This window comes from Arachis hypogaea, chromosome 10 (assembly GCF_003086295.3).
Source record: "Arachis hypogaea cultivar Tifrunner chromosome 10, arahy.Tifrunner.gnm2.J5K5, whole genome shotgun sequence".
NCBI lineage: Eukaryota > Viridiplantae > Streptophyta > Magnoliopsida > Fabales > Fabaceae > Arachis > Arachis hypogaea.
This window is the reverse complement of record NC_092045.1, coordinates 46916969-46933299: the sequence shown is the minus strand read 5'-3', so window position 1 is coordinate 46933299 and position 16331 is coordinate 46916969. Positions and strand designations below refer to the sequence as shown.

At 38.2% G+C, this 16331-nt stretch overlaps 1 non-coding gene across 1 annotated transcript; it reads left to right on the top strand.

Moving 5' to 3' along the window:
• Positions 1-3870: 3870 nt before the first annotated feature.
• On the top strand, positions 3871-3974 carry LOC112719412 (small nucleolar RNA R71). The gene has a single exon (XR_003161715.1). It is a non-coding gene; the product is annotated as a small nucleolar RNA R71 (small nucleolar RNA).
• The last annotated feature ends 12357 nt before the right edge of the window (positions 3975-16331 follow it).

Genomic DNA, 16331 nt, shown 5'->3' with positions numbered 1-16331 from the left:
GATACGTATCCCAGCAGTTGAACTGGGGTATCTCCTAGTCCAAACAGGCTATTCGGGTATGCTCTTAGCTCTTTTTCTTCTAGGCCGAGTTTGTCGAAGGCAGTTTTGAATAAGATGTCGGCAGAGCTTCCCTGGTCAATTAGTGTACGGTGAAGGTTGGTGTTTGCTAGTATGATCGTAATGACCATGGGTCGTCGTGTCCCGAGATGATTCCGGATGCATCTTCCTTGGTAAACGTGATTGCTGGGATGTCTGGGGCATCCTTCTTCCCCCCGCAAATCCACCGTGTATTACATGAATGTGTCTTTCTGGTGTGTGAGGTGATCGTTCAGATCGTTCGACATCCTCATCCCTTCTTCTTTTTCTAGGTTCGTCGTCCTGATTGGCCAAAAACCGATTTAGTTTTCCTTCTCTTACTAATTATTTTATGATGTTTTTCAAGTCGAAGCATTCGTTGGTGGAATGCCCTCGAAGTCGGTGATATTCACAGTATTCATTCCAATTTCCTCCTCCTCTTTTGCCTTTAAGTGGCCGAGCTGGAGGGATTTTCTCCGTATGGCAGACTTCTTTGTAAACATCTACCAAGGATACCCTAAGAGGAGTGTAGTTATGATATTTTTTGATTTTCTCTCCGGAGCGATCTTCCTTTTTCTTGGATTCTTTATCTTGGTAGGCAGAACCGGACCTTGAGGCTTCGCCAAGTCGAGAATTTTCCTCCATGTTGATGTACTTCTGTGCTCGTTCTTGTACTTCGTCTAGAGATGTCGGGTATCTCTTTGATATAGATTGGCTAAATGGTCCTTCTCGCAGGCCATTTATGAGGCCCATAATGGCGGCTTCTGTTGGTAGTCTTTGTATGTCCTTGCATGTTTTGTTGAATCTCTCCATGTAGTTGCGAAGGCTTTCCCGATCTCCTTGCTTGATCCCTAGTAGGCTAGGTACGTGTTTGGCTTTGTCCTTTGTATGGAGAATCGGGCCAAAAACGTTTTGGCCAGGTCATCGAAACTCGAGATGGATAATGGAGGCAGGTTGTCAAATCATTTAATGGCTGTCTTGGTGAGAGTTGTTGGAAAGGCTTTGTAGCGAACTGCATCTGAGGCGTCAGTGAGGTACATTATACTTCTGAAGTTGTTGAGATGATGGTTGGGGTCCAAGGTGCCGTCATATAGAGTCATATCTGGAAGTTTGAAGTCTTTGGGAATTTTGGTCTTCATAGTTTCTCTGGTGAATAGATCTTGATCTTTCTGAGACCTATCCTCTGTGGATGGTCGAGTAGCTTTAGTTTTGAGATCAGCTTCGAGTTTTATAAGCTTATCTTCTAATTCTCGGCGCCGCCTTATCTCCCGATGTAGATCTTCTTCTTTTTCACGTTGATGTTGGGCTTATTTCTCAAGTTGCTCCAATCGATTTTGAAGCGCTTCTATTACTCCCGGATTTGATGAATTTTTGTCTCCGTTGGGTTCCGAGTATCTTTGAGTATAGTATCTGCGTTTTTATGCAGCGTTCTGTCTTCCAAACCTGAATCGTGGTCGTTGTCACGGTCATCCGCCATGTTGATGGGATGACTTCCAGAATCCCCGGCAACGGCGCCAATCTTCCAGGGATTATTTGAAACTGTAGGTCGATCTCGGTCGAGATCTTCTGTGTTGGTCGGAGTCGACGTGTCCGGCAGGTGTATAGCGGCCGGAGCTGGTGTGTCCGACTTGTTGGACTTGGTGATGGTGCTGATCCTTCGTCCCCGGAGGGTGGGGGTACCTGCAAGGGACTCCGATGCTTAAGTTAGCAAGGGTATTAAGCAGGTATTGAGTAGAATCAGAGTATGAGTTATACCTGGGTGCTCCAGCATATTTATAATGGTGAGATGTGGCCTCCTGCGGGTAAGATAAGTTAGTTATCTTATCTTATCTTTATCTTATCTTTAAGTGAGGTCATCTTTAAGGGAACTGCCTTTATCTCTATGGGCTTGGGCTGCCCTTGGATTTGGGACGTGTTCCTCTATTTGGGCCCTTTGTTTCGGCTTTCCTGTGACTTGGCCGAGCTCTTTGAAAAGAGGTCGGGTTGTCCTGACCTGAAGAGGTCGGTCGCTTTGTCTGTAGAACATCCCGGGTCGGACAGCTCGACCCAGGGTATGAACAGTACCCAAAGCAGTTCGAATAAGGGACGGATCTCCCAAAGACTTTTTAGTATCCAAGTGAGGAGGTTCTTCCCAAATATCCTCCAAAACACTCACAAAGGCCTGGTCGACCTCGCTCAACATCTCCCAAGTATATCGGGATACCACTACGTTCCTCTACCACTCTAAGGGAAAGCAGGGATCATTATTTTCATCCAGAAAGAAAGGTTGAAATCCTTCAATAGCCCTGTCCTTAAAGAAGTAGTTCTTAAAATCTCGAAAAGATTCGTCATACATGGAAAAAACCTTGTGCCCCTGGGCAGACCTAAAAGAAATCCAAGAAGCTTTCTTCTTTGTAGTCCCAGGTTTGGTCAACACAAAAAGATACAGAAAAAGAGTTTGAGAAGGCGTAACACCAAATTCTTGACAAACAAGCTGAAAAATCTTGATGAAGCCCCATGAATTCGGATGAAGCTGCGAAGGGGCGACGTTACAAGACCATAACAGGTCAGTTTCAAAAGAGGTAAAAGGAAAGGTGATGTTCATTTGGCTAAAAAAGAAGTCATAAGCATAGAAGAAGGGACACTCCCCCTGGATCAGGACTGGGAAGCCAACTCTATCACCAGAATCAGGTGCTACCAGCTCATAATTGCCCTCATGATCCTCACTACTACAGACATGATGATGCTTTCTAAGCGTCGCACAAAATTCTGAATCAACTAAAGAAACACACAGCAAGACAAGAGAGTCCAGCCAATCGGACATCCCTTCGGGAACCTCAGAAGATGCCTCGATAATATTTTTTTGGGAAGACATGGTCAACTAATCTTACAAGCAAGAAAAAAGATTGGGTTACTAAAAAGGTAAAGACATCCTAGACAAAATCAAAACAACTCGGACAGCACAATCCAATGTGGTACAGCAGATAAAAAGGAAAACCACAGGATACAACCCAGAGTCCAGGGGCATCCTTTGAAGGTAATCAGGGAATAAAGATTCAGGAAAATCCACAAGACTAATGTCTCAGCAGAAACCCTTTCCAAAGAAAAACTAATGTCTCAACAGAAACCCTTTCCAAGAAAAAAAATGTGAAGAAGATAAAAAGAGCCATCAAAAGGAGCAAACTTTCTCAAAACAAACAAAGTTCAGCAAAACAAGAGTAGCATACGAAGCCCTAAAAAGCAAAATCAGGAGAAAACACCCAGAAGCATACATAAAGGCGAAAAGAAGACCAGAAGGCATGCATTACAGTGATAAACCGAGCATGTAATATACAAAGATCCAAGCTTTCCAACATGCACTGAGTCAGAACTTCAAAAAACAAATACGAAGCAGCAAAATAGAATGCGGAAGAGGGTTGAAGACAAAGAGGCCAGAAGCTACCATTGAAAGCACTCACGATCGCCGAAACCACGTTTAAGACATCAAGAAACGTAAGCTCCCAAGGGAAAACGAAAATTGAGAAAGAAAAGGGAAGTTACGAAATAGAGAAGAGAAACCGTTTGGTGAAAAGTTCAAAAAGATCAAAGAAACGAACAATTTCAAGAAGTCCACTTTTTTGAGGCGTCCCATTACTCACAGGATTCCTCTCAGAGGTGTACATGAATTGGTTATTTGCAACCATGTCAATGAGTTCTTGAGCTTCTGTAGGCATTTTCTTTAGGTGAATGGATCCACCTGCAGAATGGTCCAGTGATATCTTGGAAAGCTCAGATACACCATCATAGAATATATCTAAAATGGTCCACTCTGAAAGCATGCCAGAAGGACACGTTTTGGTCAACTTCTTGTATCTTTTCCAAGCTTCATAGAGGGATTCACCATCTTTTTGCTTGAAGGTCTGAACATCCACTCTAAGCTTGCTCAACTTTTGAGGAAGAAAGAACTTGGCTAGGAAGGCCGTGACCATCTTATCCCAAGAGTCCAGACTATCTTTAGGTTGTGAGTCCAATCATGTTCTAGCTTTGTCTGTTACAGCAAACGGAAAAAGCATGAGCCTGTAAACTTCAGGATCTACTCCATTAGTCTTAACAGTATCACAGATTTGCAAAAATTCTGTTAAAAACTGATAGGGATCTTCTGATGGAAGTCCATGGAACTTGCAGTTCTGTTGCATCAAAGTAACTAGTTGAGGTTTCAGCTCAAAATTGTTTGCTCCAATGGCAGGGATTGAAATGCTTCTTCCATAAAAATTGGAAGTAGGTGTAGTATAATCACCAAGCATTCTCCTTGCGCCTCTACCATTGTTATTGGGTTCGGCCATATCTTTTTCTTTTTTAAGATTCTCTGTAAGGTTTTCTCTGAATTGTTGTGCTTTAGCTTCTCTTAGCTTCCTCTTCAGAGTCCTTTCAGGTTCAGGATCTGCTTCAACAAGAATGTCCTTGTCCTTGCTCCTGCTCATATGAAAGAGAGGAAAACAAAAAAGAAGAGGAATCCTCTATGTCACAGTATAGAGATTCCTTTATGTGAGTAGAGGAAGAAAAGAATAGAAGAAGGAGGAGAAAAATTCGAACATAGAGGAGAAGAGAGAGTTCGAATTTTTAGACGAAGAGAAGTGTTAGTAATTAACTAAATAAATAGAAAGAGATGAGAGAGAAGAGTTTTCGAAAATTGTTTTGAAAAATAGTTAGTGATTTTCGAAAATTAAGATAAGAAACAAAATTAAAATTAAAATTTGAAATAATTAGTTAATTAAAAATAATTTTGAAAAAGATGGATGAATTTTCGAAAGTTAGAGAGAGAAAAGTAGTTAGGTGGTTTTGAAAAATATAAGAAATAATAAAACAAACAAAACGTCAATTAGTTAGTTGAAAAAGATTTGAAAATCAATTTTGAAAAGATAAGAAGTTCGAAAAGATTTTGAAATTGATTTTGAAAAAGATGTGATTTAAAAAAAGATATTTTGAAAAGATATGATTGAAAAAAATATTTTGGAAAAGATTTGATTTTTAAAATTAAAATTTGATTATTTGAGTAACAAGAAACTAAAAGATATGATTCTAAAATTTAAAGATTGAACCTTTTTTAACAAGAAAGTAACAAACTTCAAATTTTTTGAATCAATCATATTAATTGTTAGTAAAGTTTTCGAAAATACGAAGTAAAGATAAGAAAAAGATTTTGAAAATAAATTTTAAAAATTTTCAAAAATAATAAAAACTGAAAAAAATTGATTTTTGAAAAAGATTTTTAAAAGATAAGATTTTTAAATTGAAATCTTGACTTGACTAACAAGAAACAACTTATTTTAAAAAATTTTGACTAAGTCAACCCACAGATTTCGAATTTCTGAGTAAAATAAGGAAAACATATTTTTTTTTATTTTTGAATTTTTAATGATGAGAGAAAAACACAAATATGACCCAAAACATAAAAATTTTGGATCAAAACCAATTATGCATGCAAGAACACTATGAATGTCAAGATGAACACCAAGAACACTTTGAAGATCAAGATGAACATCAAGACTTATTTTTGAAAAATTTTCAAGAAAAAAAAAATATGCAAGACACCTAACTTAGAAATTTTCAATGATTAGACACTATGAATGCAAAAATGCATATGAAAAACAACAAAAAACACAAAACAATAAAATATGAAGATCAAACAAGAAGACTTACTGTTCCAAAGGTTACCTGAAACAGTAGGTCGATCTCGGATGAGATCTTCTGTGTGGGTCGGAGCTGTTGTGTCCGACTTGTTGAACTTGGTGATGGTGCTGATCCTTCGTCCCCGGAGGGTGGGGGGTACCTACAAGGGACTCCAACGCTTAAGTTAGCAAGGGTATTAAGCAGGAATTGAGTAGAATCAGAGAGTGAGTTATACCTGGGTGCTTCAGTGTATTTATAATGGTGTAGAGTGACCTCTTTAGATGAGATAAGTTAGTTATCTTATCTTTATCTTATCTTTTACTGGGGTCCTCGTATCTTCAAGGGAACCGCCTTTATCTCTACGAGCTTGGGCTGCCCTTGGAGTCAGGACGTGTTCCTCTATTTAGGCCCTTTGTTGGGCTTTCCTGTGATTTTGCCGAGCTCTTTGAGAAGAGGTCGGGTCATCCTGACCTGAAGAGGTCGGTCGCTTTTTCTGTAGAACATCCCGGATCGGACAGCTAGACCCAGTGTATGAACAGTGCCCCTGCTCGAGCTTGGTTTCCCTTTGGAGGTAAAGTCTTTAGTTTTTAAGACTTTGAACCTTCTCGGGTGGAGCCAAACTCGAGCATTTTGTCGACTTTATCTATGTAGATTTCCTTTTTTAATGCGAAACGTTTCACTTCCTCTCAGAGCGCGCACTTTTAGATTAGCATCCTAGCCTTGGGAACGCACGCTCTGAATGCCATATTGGCTCAGAACAAAATGTTGACTCTGCAAGTCAACATGATTTCTCAGAGTCTGAATGGATGGCAAAATGCATCCAACAGTACTAAAGAGGCATCTTCTGAAGAAGAAGCTTATGATCCTGGGAACCTTGCAATGGCAGAGGTGAATTACATGGGTGAACCTTATGGAAACACCTATAATTCCTCATGGAAAAATCATCCAAATTTCTCATGGAAGGATCAACAAAAGCCCCAACAAGGCTTTAATAATGGTGGAAGAAATAGGTTTAGCAATAGCAAGCCTTTTCCATCATCTTCTCAGCAATAGACAGAGAATTCTGAGCAGAGCCCCTCTAGCTTAGCAAACATAGTCTCTGATCTATCTAAGGCCACTTTAAGTTTCATGAATGAAACAAGGTCCTCCATTAGAAATTTGGAGGCACAAATGGGTCAGCTGAGTAAGAAAATCACTGAAACTCCTCCTTGTACTCTCCCAAGAAATACAGAAGAAAATCCAAAAAGAGAGTGCAAGGCCATTGATATAATCAATATAGTCGAATGCATAAAGGATGAGAAGGACGTGAATCCTAGTGAGGAAGACCTCCTGTGACGTCCTCTGAACAAAAAGGAGTTCCAAACTGAAAAACCTAAGGAATATGAGGCTCACATAGAGACCATAGAGATTCCATTGAACCTCCTTTTACCATTCATGAGCTCTGAGAACTATTCTTCCTCTGAAGAGGATGAAGATGTAACTGAAGAGCAAGTTGCTCAATATATAGGAGCCATCATGAAGCTGAATGCCAAGTTGTTTGGTAATGAGACTTAGGAAGGTGAATCTCCTTTGCTCATTAGTGAACTAGATACATGGGTTCAGCAAACTCTACCTCAAAAGAAACAAGATCCTGGTAAATTCTTAATATCCTGTACCATAGGCACCATGACCTTTGAGAAGGCTCTGTGTAACCTGGGGTCAGGTATAAATCTTATGCCACTCTCTGTAATGGAAAAGCTGGGGATCTTTGAGGTACAAGCTGCAAAAATCTCATTAGGGATGGCAGACAAGTCAATAAAACAAGCTTATGGATTGGTAGAGGACGTGTTGGTAAAGGTTAAACGCCTTTACATCCCTGCTGATTTCATAATCTTAGACACTTGGAAGGACAAGGATGAATGCATCATCCTTGGAAGACCCTTCCTAGCCACAGCAGGAGCTGTGATTGATGTTGACAGAAGAGAGCTAGACCTTTAATTGAATGGGGACTACGTTGTGTTTAAAGCTCAAGGATCTTCTTCTGCAACCATGGAAAAGAGGCACGATAAGCTTCTCTCAATACAGTGTCAAACAAAGCCCCCACAATCAAACTCTAAGTTTGGTGTTGCGAGGCCACAACCAAACTCTAAGTTTGGTGTTGAACCCCCACATTCAAACTCTAAGTTTGGTGTTGGGAGGTCCCAACAATGCTCTGAACATCAGTGAAGCTTCATGAGAGCTCACTGTCAAGCTATTGACATTAAAGAAGCGCTTATTGGGAGGTAACCCAATTTTTATTTATCTATATTTCTATTGTTCTTTTATGTTTTATTAGGTTTATGTTCATGTGGAGTCACAAAACAATTGCAAAAATTAAAAACAGAATAAAAAATAGTAGAAGAAACAGCACACCCTGGAGGAAGAGCTTACTGGTGTTTAAACGCCAGTAAGGAGGATCTGGCTGGCGTTTAATGCTAGAACAGAGAATGAAGCTGGCGTTGAATGCCAGAAACAAGCAGCATTCTGGCATTTAAATGCCAGGATTACACCCTGAGGAGAGATGGCATTAAATGCCAGAAACAAAAATGGAAGTGGCGTTCAACACCAGAAACACTACAAGAAAAAGGCGCATTTGTAACAAAAAATATTGTTACAAAACGTCAAAATTTTGAAACAAAAGTTTTTTGTAACAAAAAAAGGGTCCATTGCAGTAAGTCCCGTTACAAAAAGTTTTTGTAACGAAAAATGGAACTGTTACAATTCAATACCATATTTTGTAACAATTTTTTCTGATACAAAAAACCAGAAGCCGTTACAAAAGTGGTAACAAATTTTGATCTTGAAGGTATTTTTCGTGACAGTCAATTTTTTTTTTCCTATCAAAAAATTTTGTTACAAAATGTAACATGATTTTGTAACATTTTTTTTCTTTAGTTACGAAAGCAAATTAATTATTTTGTAACAACTTTTTTTATTACAAATTACATGCATGATTTACGAAATTATTTTTTAAATTAACTAATATATTAACGATTTTAATAAGCAAGTTTACATGTATATAATATGCAAAAACATACATAAGTCAAACAAGATCCTGTTAGCTAAAATTGTCTTGAAACAAAATAACATTAGCTAGTGAATACATTGATTAGTTCAACCAAAACATAAAGTTTCTAACATAAAAGTTCAACCAAAACATAAAAGTTCTAACACATATTAGTATTTTTATGCATCAAAACATTCTTGAGCCCTCGAGGTAGCATATGGTTACTATTTTAGCACTCCTGTAAATAAGAAAAATCGAAACAAAAAAGTTAGAAACAAGATATAACACTAATTATAATTTTTTCACTAAGTTTTATCCAAAATGTTTAGAAAAATTTTGGCAGAACCTCCCCTAAAATTTGGATATTTCTACCGTCCACGGTTCCAACAAACACAACCAATTCACAACTTATTTCTCAGCCAATACACAACCAAATTTATCAAACCAAATAATAAGACATTTGTGATTTCTTAACCATGACACAAGTAAAATGTGATAAATAGATCCATATACAAATTAAACTATACTAATAATATAGGAATCATCTAGGAAAATATATTAAAACCATAAGCAATTTTATGAGTACCTTTAGGGTCTACTAGCATTTGAAATTCATGCGCAACATCCAGCAATTTCTTCAGTACGTGTTCTGAAATTTCAGTTTACAGGCACATTCTTAAAAAACAATTAATTCTAATGCATATCTGGTTTAAAAATTAAGAATAGCTAATATAATACCAAAGCTGCATGGTGGTATGCCACTTACCTATGAACCATGTTATAGCAATAAGAAAGAAAATGAATGTTAAACAAAGTGCTGTTTTCCTCCGATCATTAATATGATCCTGTGCAGAAAAACTGTTTTGCTTAGAATAAAAACAAATGTTAAAACAGGAACAAATACGGGCAAAAGGCTGAAACAGCCAACAATGTAAAGCAGGTCAGTAAATCATGAGTATGGCTGCATCAAAATGTAAAACATAAGGCAGCACAGTTCTTGTTAATAGTTTTTTCAACTTCTTTTCCATATATGTTAATTCAAGTGGGATGTTGAAAGTTGCCTAAACAAACTAAGATGTGAAACCCTTTTACATCAAAGGGAGAGATGAGAAAGAGAGAACAGTTTGGCTAAGTGAGGTGTAACTAAAAGTAACCTCCAGGATGCCAACAATATTAGGAAAAATGAGGTGTAACCTACAGGATGCCAACAAGTGGTGAGGAAGGCACATCACCAAAGATATGGATTGAAACTGTAAATATTGCCATGGACAACGCCCTCAAAATTGGTTTTACACAATGAAGAGAAACATAATTTATAGGAGCTTACAGAAGGGGACACAAATTTAAGACTAGAGTTTTATGTTATATATCATTATCAGGTTCTTATGAACATGCAGTAGCATGCAAGAAGATGAAATACCAACCATCTGAATCTAGAACAGCCATAATATTACCTATGTGGCAAAAATCGGCAGTTCACCAATAGAGAAGAGTACTATGAAACCAGATAAGCTCCTAAAATAGAATGCAATCAAGCAGAAGATAGCACCTAAAAATGTTGCTCCAGAAAGAAGCTGTCATGAAGAAAGGGAACCAAAGAAGAAAATAAACAAAATATGATAAAAGATCATGAAGAGTAGAACTTCCAAATGAAAGATGTAAAATTCATGATAAAGGTTCAACTCAAATTAAATGAGACCTGCAACATTGGAAACAAGACACTTTGCAGAGCATGGTTCTTCAAGTCCTATGACCTAAGGTTTGAAGCTCCATGAACAACGGCAGAGTTTTGCCAATATCAACAATCTGCTGAAATTCATAAATTACTTTAACTAAAGGACTAACAGTTTTTCACTTTCCAAATACCCAAAACACATTATCACCTAACTTAACCAAAATCTTAGCAATATTGACCCCAAAACACGTAGAGTATGTTTTATTTATAAAATTCCAGTTCACTTATGATATGTGACGTTGGGATTTTTGCCAGTAAAGAATTTCATAAAAACAGTCGCGTTGTAGATATAGTCTCTAAACCGACAGAAATCCCTTCATACAAACGTTTTGGTTGTCACAAGTAACAAACCCCTAAATAAATTGATAACGGACTATTTAAACATCGGGTCGTCTTCTCAAGGAATTGCAGGGAGGTATGTTCTTATTATTGGTTATGAGTTGTAAATTGGGGTTTAGGAGGTAAGGGGGCAGTATGTTGCACAAAAAATAATAAGAAAAATTGATGCCAGGGCATTTTCGCCAGTTTCACTGACCTTTTCTTTACTGTTTTTAGGTAATTTCATGCATTTTCTTAGGAAATAAGTTAGTTTTGGGCAAATATTCACTCAGACCTTGATTCAAGCATACATTGTGCATTTTATATTATTTCATGAGGATTTTGCATGGTTTTAATGACAAAATTGTATATTGCATTACCCATGACGTGGACTAGAACTTTGATGCACTCTATTGCTTAATTTCAGGACGAAAGGAAGCAAGGAATGGGAGGTAACTTGCAAACTTAAGGAGAAAAGTGATTGCCGAAAACACTCTCAAAAGCCATCAATGCCCACGTTAAAGAGTCACGTTAACTAAGTTAACATGAACTCTAACGTGGAGAAGAGAAGTTGAGCCAACGTTAGTGACACTTAACATTATCACTAACGTTGGCATTTGCTCACAAATGGCCACGTTAGAATCCACGTTAACCTAGTTAACGTGGCCTCTAACGTTAAAGGGGGAAGAGAAGCCAACGTTAGTGACACTCAACATTGTCACTAACGTTGGCCTAAGGTGCAAAGAGCCACGTTAACTCCCATGTTAACGTGGCCTAACGTAATAGATGGAGAGTTGTCGACAACGTTAGTGACACTTAACATTGTCACTAACGTTGGAGCAACCACACAACCCCCAAGAGCCACGTTAACCTCCACGTTAACTTGGTTAACGTGGAAGCTAACGATGAGGAATGAAGAATGAGCCAACGTTAGTGACACTCAACATTGTCACTAACGTTGGAATGGCTTAGAATGGCCACATTAGAAGCCACGTTAACCCTGTTAACGTGGACTCTAACGTGTGATATAGGGGCACACTTGAACGTTAGTGACAATGTTGAGTGTCACTAACGTTCTCGAAGGTTGGCAAAAGCCACGTTAGAAGCCACGTTAACCTAGTTAACGTGAGCTTTAACGTGAAGCAAGAAGGGGCACACTTGAACGTTAGTGACAATGTTGAGTGTCACTAACGTTCTCGAAGGCTAGCAAGGCAAAGTTAAAAGCCACGTTAACCCAGTTAACGTGGGCTTTAACGTGAGGCAAAGGGGGGCATGGCAACGTTAGTGACAATGTTAAATGTCACTAACGTTCTCGAACTTGTATTTTCACTAAATGTTAAACACCCCTAACGTCTTGAGCTAAAGTCTCTGTCCACTTCACACTTTCTCTCTGCAAGTAAGCCAAGCCTAATTGAAGAAAGGAACTGCTTCAAGCTCAAAGATCCAAAGGCCCAAGACTTGAAGAACTAACTAGAAGCTGAGAAGAGTAGTATAAATAGGAGTAGTTTTGAAATAGAGAGGAGCTTTTGGGGGGAGCTAGAAAAGAGAACTACTCTCTGTATCTTTACTTTCTCTGCACTTCTAGCTTTATGATGTATTCTCCATCTTTGATTTTGATTTCTAGAGCTATGAACAACTAAACCCCTTTCATTGGGTTAGGGAGCTCTGTTGTAATTTGATGGTGATGAGCGGATATTTTATACGCTTTTTGGGGGTAATTTCATGTAGATTTTAGTATGTTCTAGTTAGTTTTTAGGAGAATATTATTAGTTTTTAGGCAAAAATCATATTTCTGGACTTTACTATGAGCTTGTGTGTTTCTCTGTGATTTCAGGTATTTTCTGGCTGAAATTGAGGGAGCTGAGCAAAAATCTGACTTAGGCTGAAAAAGGACTGCTGATGCTGTTGGATCCTGACCTCCCTGCATTCGGAATAAATTTTCTGGAGCTACAGGAGTCCAATTGGCGCTCTCTCAACGGCATTGGAAAGTAGACATCCAGGGCTTTCCAGCAATATATAATAGTCCATACTTTGCACGAGGATAGACGACGTAACTTGGCGTTGAACGCCAAGTTCATGCTGCTGTCTGGAGTTAAACGCCAGAAAAACGTCATGATCCGGAGTTGAACGCCCAAAACACGTCATAACCTGGAGTTTAACGCCAAGAAAGGCCTCTACTCGTGGATAGCTTTGATCTCAGCCCCAGCACACACCAAGTGGGCCCCAGAAGTGGATTTCTGCACCAATTATCTTAGTTTACTCATTTTCTGTAAACCTAGGTTACTAGTTTACTATTTAAACAACTTTTAGAGACTTATCTTGTACCTCATGACATTTTCAGATCTGAATTACATACTTTGTGACGGCATGAGTCTCTAAACTCCATTGTTGGGGGTGAGGAGCTCTGCAGCGTCTCGATGAATTAATGCAATTGTTTCTATTTCACTCAAACGTGTGTATGGTCCGATCTAAGATGTTTATTCGCGCTTAACTGTGAAAGAGGTGATGATCCGTGACACTCATCACCTCCCTCAATCTATGAACGTGTGTCTGACAAACACCTCCATTCTACATCGGACTGAATGAACTTCTCTTAGATTCCCCAACAGAATCTTCGTGGTATAAGCCGGATTGATGGCGGCATTCATGAGAATCCGGAAAGTCTAAACCTTGTCTGTGGTATTCCGAGTAGGATTCTGGGATTGAATGACTGTGACAAGCTTCAAACTCCTGAAGGCTGGGCGTTAGTGACAGACGCAAAAGAATCAATGGATTCTATTCCAACCTGATTGAGAACCGACAGATGATTAGCCGTGCTGTGACAGAGCATAGGAACGTTTTCACTGAGAGGATGGGAAGTAGCCACTGACAATGGTGACGCCCTACATGCAGCTTGCCGTAGACGTGCTTTACAAATAATTGAGTTAAATATTACATTGCAGGAATTCAGAGGACAAAGCATCTCCAAAACTCTAACATATTTCTCATTACTACACAACAAGTAACACTTTTATTCTCCATTATTAAAGTAATAATTATTTATTTTATACCCTTTTCTTTATTAAAATACGAGGCTAAAGAATCCTATTGGTATCCTGACTAAGACAAATAAAATAAACATTGATTGCTTCAAACCAATAATCTCCGTGGGATCGACCCTTACTCACGTAAGGTACTACTTGGACGACCCAGTGCACTTGCTGGTTAGTTGTGCGAATCACAAATTCGTGCACCAAGTTTTTGGCGCCGTTGCCGGGGATTGTTGAGTTTGAACAATTGAAGGCTTATTTTATTTCTTAGATTAGGAATAATTTATTTTTGTTGTTATAGAGTCATTAAATTTTGATAGGATAGTTTCTTTTCAAAAATTTCTTTTCAAAAATATTATTTTTCTTAATTAATTGTTAATTTTCGTGAGTTTAGTGTCTTGTTCTAAGTTTGGTGTGTTTTGCATATTTTATATTTTTTCTCAAAATTTTCGACTTGTGTTCTTTGTTCTTCATTGATTTTCAAGTTGTTCTTGTTTATTTTTCTTGTTTGATCTGGAGTTTTTCTTGTTCTGTGTCTTTTCTTGTTTTTCTTGTACTAATCCAAAGCATTAGTCTTTCAAAAAGAAATATACCTGCTCAGAACAATTGTTACCTTTTCTGCCCATTTGGCTAGAATATTGGTTTATATTCTTGATAAGGGAGCACCAGTACTTTTGAAAATCTTTTTCAAAAATAATTTTTCTTTGATTTAATCTTGTGCCAAACTTTAAGTTTGGTGTTTTCTTGTTAATCTTTTTATAATTTTCGAAAATTTTAAAGTTTTCTAAAAATTTTAAGTTTGGTGTTCTTCCTTTTGTTCTTGGTGTTCTTGTGAATCTTCAAGGTGTTCTTGAGTTTTTCTTGTGTCTTGATCTTAAAATTTTTAAGTTTGGTGTTCCTTGGTGTTTTCCCTCCAAAAATTTTCGAAAATAAGGAGCATTAGATCTAAAAATTTTAAGTCTTGTGCCTTTTGTGTGTTTTTCTCTTTCATCATAAAATTCAAAATTCAAAAAAATTTATATTTTCTAACTAATTTTGAACTACTTTTTCGAAATTTTTTTTTTATAAAGTTCAGATTTCAATTTCAAAATTTTTCGAAAAATTTTCACAAAATATTTTCAAATTTTTTTTTATATTCCATTTTTATTTATTCCACTATTATAAAATAAATAATATTAACATACATACCATCTCTTTTATTCCATCATGGAATTAAGGGGGAATGAACAGTCCAGGAGGACTCTGGGGTCATATGCTAACCCCACTACTGCTTCATATGGGAGTAGTATCTGTATACCCTCCATTGGAGTTAGTAGCTTTGAGCTGAATCCTCAGCTCATTATCATGGTGCAGCAAAACTGCCAGTATTCTGGTCTTCCACATGAAGAACCTATAGAGTTTCTGGCACAATTTCTGCAAATTGCTGATACAGTACATGATAAGGAAGTAGATCAGGATGTCTACAGATTATTACTGTTTCCATTTGCTGTAAAAGATCAAGCTAAGAGGTGGTTAAATAACCAGCCTAAGAACAGCATAAAAACATGGAAACAGCTGTCAGAAAAATTCCTGAATCACTATTTCCCTCCAAAACGGATGACACAGCTAAGGCTAAGCATCCAAGGCTTCAAACAAGGAGATAATGAATCCCTTTATGATGCCTGGGAGAGATACAGAGAGATGCTAAGAAAATGCCCCTTTGAAATGTTTTCAGAGTGGGTGCAATTGGACATCTTCTATTATGGGCTTATAGAAAAAGCTCAGATTTCTCTAGACCACTCAGCTGGTGGATCTATACATATGAGAAAAACAATTGAAGAAGCTCAAGAGCTCATTGATACAGTTGCCAGAAATCAGCATCTGTACCTAAGCAGTGAATCTTCCATGAAAGAAGAAGCTAAAACAGTAACTGCAGAACTCAGTCCGGTAGATCAGGCTAATGAAATTAATCAGCAATTGGACTTTCTAACTCAGCAGCTAGCCGAATTCAAGGAAATATTACAGGAAACAAGAATGGCTAACAGGAATATGGAAGTGCAATTAAAGCAGACAGAAAAGCAACTGTCAAAACAAATAGCAGAAGAATGCCAAGCAGTTCAATTAAGAAGTGGGAAAACATTAAATACCTCACTTCAAAGCAGCAGGAAACCAAGAAATGAACAGATGTCTACTCAAAATCCCTCTGAAGACTATCAGAGCCCAGAGAGGAATGATGCTGGCGCTGAACGCCCAGACCATGCTCATTCCTGGCGTTCAACGCCAGAAACAAGCATGAACCCGGCGTTGAATGCCCAAAGGGAACATGGTTCTGGCGTTCAAACGCCAGTAACCAATAAGGAAGTGGCGTCTAACGCCACTCCAGCTTCCACCCCTGGCATTCAAATGCCAGTGGGTGATCAGTCACATACAAGTGTTGATAACAACCCTTCTAAAAAGGCTTCCCAACCCACTTCTGTAAGTAATAAACCTGCAGCAACTAAGGTTGAGGAATACAAAGCCAAAATGCCTTATCCTCAAAAAC